The sequence below is a fragment of the Myotis daubentonii genome, chromosome 8 (assembly GCF_963259705.1).
Source record: "Myotis daubentonii chromosome 8, mMyoDau2.1, whole genome shotgun sequence".
Classification (NCBI taxonomy): Eukaryota; Metazoa; Chordata; class Mammalia; order Chiroptera; family Vespertilionidae; genus Myotis; species Myotis daubentonii.
Window position 1 is genome coordinate 31,554,050 of NC_081847.1, and position 4,404 is coordinate 31,558,453.

Below are 4,404 nucleotides of genomic sequence, written 5' to 3' on the forward strand. Positions count from 1 at the left end.
TTTTCTATTGATTTTTAGAGAGTGGAAGGGACAGAGGCAGAGAAAGAGAGACACATCAATTGGTTGCGTCAAGCCTAAAACCAAGGTACGTGCCCTTGACTGAATCGAACCCGAAATCCTTCAGTCCATGGGCCAACACTATCCACTGAGCCAAAAAGGCTAGGGCAAAGTAGTTAGTTTTGTTTCTTTAAGATCCTTTAAAAAAGGATCCCCAGCTTGACTGAGCACACTTGGGAAAATGCTTCAACCGGGTGTGGGAGAGAACCCTGGGGTTTAAGCCTCTGCATTGGCTCGATGACCTGAATCTCCTGCTGATCTTCCTGGAACCTCCCAGGACTGTACTGAGAATTGCAGGCATGTACAGTTTGGCAAGTAACCCTGTCTCAGTAAATGCAGTTTCTTCTCTCCATGAGACAGCTGCACTGTAGTCAGACCATTTGTGGTGTGTGTGCAGGGGTGACAGAACCTCAGACCAAAAAGAGACAGGGTCTTGGGTAGCTCATTCCAGAGACCTGGAGGAGAGTTCAGCTTGGCAACCACACATACCCTGTTTCCAGTGGAAGAGGACAGAGTCCCATCCTCAGCTGCCCACCTGTGGAGACCAGCCCAGCCTCCCCATCCTATCTGACACTGGGGTGTACACAACTTCCCCCCCATCACCACAGGACAAAGGGCTGTCTTCAAAGAGGAGAGAAGACCTGAGATAAGGAGGGGAGACAGGCTTCCTGTATCAAGCCCGACCAAGTGGGAGGCCAAACCCTTTCTCCCAGTCCTACTTGTCTTACCACACAGGAGCATATACCTACAGATAAGTGCCCCAAGAGTCTCAGGGGTCATCAGAAAAAAACTACACGAGGAGAGCTGGAGGATGGGGTAAAGCAGTGGTCGCCAGCCGGTGGTCTGTGGACCACTGCTGGTCCGTGAGGTCCGAAAGGTTGGTGACCGCTGGGGTAAAGAACTGTTTCTGCAGACAAGCCACTTCCTCTCTCAGAGCCTCCTTTCCCCATGTAGTCAATGGAACAATGCATCATTTACTCACAAATACTTATTGAGTGCAGACTATGTGCTGGACACAGCAGGGAATGAGACAGAAAAGGTCTCTACTCTCATGAACTGTTCTGGATGGGGTGACAGACAATAAACAAGTGAATAAGAAAACTTCTTAAATGCTGTAATAAAAACAAAGCAAGGCAATACGATAGAAGGTTGAAGTAAGTGAGAGCCCGGTGGGTGCCTTTCCAGGCCACTGTTCTATTCCCAAGGGTCATTTGCCAGCACTGAACCTAACAGAGTGCAGCCCCCTCTCCTGAGAAGGTGCCCGGTAGGAGTCTTTGCTCTGATTCTCACTCCAGGGTTGCCATTAATATCCTAAACTAGAAGAAATGTTTCCAAATTCTCTGCCCCTAGCTCTGAAATCCTGGTCCCAGGCCCAATGCTAGTCCTATCCATTGGCCAAGAGTTGGCCCCACCAAGACTGTAGGCCCAGGCCTGCCATGCAAATTTCTCAGGGTAGAAGGTTTTTTGTTTTTAAAAATATATATTTTTATTTATTTCAGAGAGGAAGAGATAGAAACATTAATGATGAGAGGGAATCATTGATTGGCTGCCTCCTGCATGATGGACCAAGCCCCCAACCCAGGCATGTGCCACTGACTGGAATCAAACTTGGGGCTCTTCGGCCCGCAGGCTGACACTCTATCTACTGAGCCAAACCGGCTAGGGTGGTAGAAGGCATTTTACACAAATTTATAAATTGATCAGTGGAGGATTTGAAGAAAAAAAAAATCCTGGTTGTTTTTAAGATGTCACTATAGGTATATATGTGCATTTGTCAAAACTTAGCAAATGTACACTTAAGATCTGAACATTTTATATATTGACTAGAGGCCTGGTACATGAAATCTGTGCACAGGGGTGGTGGTGGTGTACCTCAGCCCAGCCTGCACCCTCTCCAATCTGGGACCCCTTGGGGGATGTCTGACCGCCTCTCGCAATCCAGGACCACTGGCTCCTAACCGCTTGCCTGCCTGCTTGCCCCTAACCCCTCTGCCTGATCACCCCTAACCACCTCTGCCTGCCTGCCTGATCGCCCCTAACTGCTCCCCTACCAGCCTGGTCATCCCTAACTGCACCCCTGCTGGCCTGATTGCCTCTAACCACCTCTGCCTCACCCTACACCCAGGACCCAGGATTCCCTCCTCCAGCCGGTCGCAGATACCCAGGACCGGGGCTTCCCTCCCTCTGGCTGGCCGCAGGCACCCAGGACCCGGCCGGCTGCAGCCACAGGGTACCGTGGGCGGGTGGTTCGCCCAGGCTGCAGCCACAGGCACTGGCACCCAGGACTGCAGGGCAGACAGCTTGTCCCTCTCCAGGGCCACAGCCTGGCTGGTCCCCATTCCTCTCTCATGAGCTCATTTGTGCCTGGCTGGTCCCCATTCCTCTCTCCCCAGTGTTGAGTGTCTGAACAGTTCTGGCTCAAGGGCATGAGGACCATTTGCATATTAGCTCTTTATTATATAGGATTGGGAAAAAAACACAAATTACAAACAAATGAACTCTAACTAGTGAAATGCATTCTGAAATATTTAGAGGTAGGTGTGCAAATGACTGCAACTTACTTTGGAATGCATTAACAATGACAGATTGTCCGGCCCTTGTATCTCAGTGGTTGCATGTCAACCTATGAACCAGGAGGTCATGGTTTGATTCCCAGTCAGGGCACATGCCTCGGGGCTGCAGGAGTCAGCCAACCAATGATTCTCTCTCATCATTGATGTTTCTATCTCTCCCTCTCCCATCCTCTCTGAAGTCAATAAAAACACATCAAATTTAAAAAATAAGATAGTAGCCAGATGGATATAGGGATGGAAAGATGTGTGATAAATATGTTAAAATGTCAGTGATAGACTCCAAGTGGTACAGGTATTCACTGTAAAATTCTTTCAATTTAATATATGTTTGAAGGTTTTCATGATAAAATGTTGGAGAGGGGAAAATCAGTGTTTAATTTTACAAAAAAAGTACACATGGCTGCCTTTAATTTTCAACCTCATGAACATCTCCAGTACTTCTCTAAATGCATTAACTTTTTTAATGAAGTTGTAATTAGTTTGTATGTCCTCATTATTATTTCTCACATTTCTAAAACTTCATGTGTTCAATGTTTAATGTTAGCATATGACAGGAGTAAATATGCGATATGTTCCTTTGGGGATACAGACCTATATATATATATATATATTATTGATTTTTTACAGAGAGGAAGGGAGACAGAGAGTTAGAAACATTGAGAGAGAAACATCAATCAGCTGCCTCCTGCACATCTCCTACTGGGGATGTGCCCGCAACCCAGGTACATGCCCTTGACCGGAATCGAACCTGGGCCTTTCAGTCCACAGGCCAACGCTCTATCCACTGAGCCAAACCGGTTTCGGCCAGACTTTTTATTGTGTACATTCTAAAAGCAATGCCTAGGGCACCCTGTTCAGAAGGTGGACTGAGTTATATGGTTCCAACTCCTTTTCATTGAGAATAACTAAAAAAGCTGGAGAAAACATTTTAAAAAGGCATTGTAAAGCTACCAAGGAAGTGAAGAATTGTGGGGCCAAGACTAGAGAGGAAAAAAGCCCAGGATGAGCCTAGTATTGGAGATCTTCTTTCTTTTCCCTGGAGGTGTCTGCTGATTCTGAGAGAAATCTGATAGACTGTGCCAGATTGTGATTCCAAATACTGGCCACATTCCCAGTTCTGCACTCTCTTCCAGAATCTTGCAACTCCCCTATCAAGAAGTGGAGTCGATCCCCCACACCCTTTTTTATTTTATTTTTATTATTAAAAAAAATATTTTTATTGATTTCAGAGAAGAAGGGAGAGGGAGAAATAGAAACATCAATGATGAGAATCACTGATTGGCTGCCTCCTGCACAACCCCCACTGGGGATTGATTTGCAACCGACATGTGCCCTGATCAGGAATCAAATCGACTTCCTGGTTCATAGGTTGACATTCAACAACTGAACGACGCTGGCCAGGCTTGATTTCCCTTTGAAATTGGGTGGGGTGTGCCTATGTGACTGCCTCAAGAAACAGAATGTGGCAGGTGTGACTCCCAAAGCTCGGTTAGGGAAGGCAACACAGCTCTGCCTGACCCTCTTGAGACGCTGTCATGTTGGTAGGTACTGCAGGTTGTATGTGTTCTGACCAACAGCCCCAGCGAAGGTTCCAGCCAACAACAGGCTTCCACAGACTATTACCAAGACTTCAGGTGATTTCAGCCTTCAACTATCAAGTCACCTTCAACCTCTGTCTTCCAGCAGTTGCCCCAGACACTGTAGCAGACAAAGCATCCCTATTTTACCTGTCCAAATTCCTGACCCTCGTGTAAGTAGTAAGCATAATAAATGG

At 46.9% G+C, this 4,404-nt stretch overlaps 1 long non-coding RNA gene across 1 annotated transcript; it reads right to left on the reverse strand.

Annotated features, from left to right (window-relative positions):
- Positions 1 to 1,532: 1,532 nt before the first annotated feature.
- LOC132239429 (uncharacterized) lies at positions 1,533 to 4,352 on the reverse strand. The gene is made up of 2 exons (XR_009454048.1): positions 3,441 to 4,352; positions 1,533 to 3,221 (listed from the first exon to the last, which is right to left on the reverse strand). It is a non-coding gene; the product is annotated as an uncharacterized LOC132239429 (long non-coding RNA).
- Between the last annotated feature and the right edge of the window lie 52 nt (positions 4,353 to 4,404).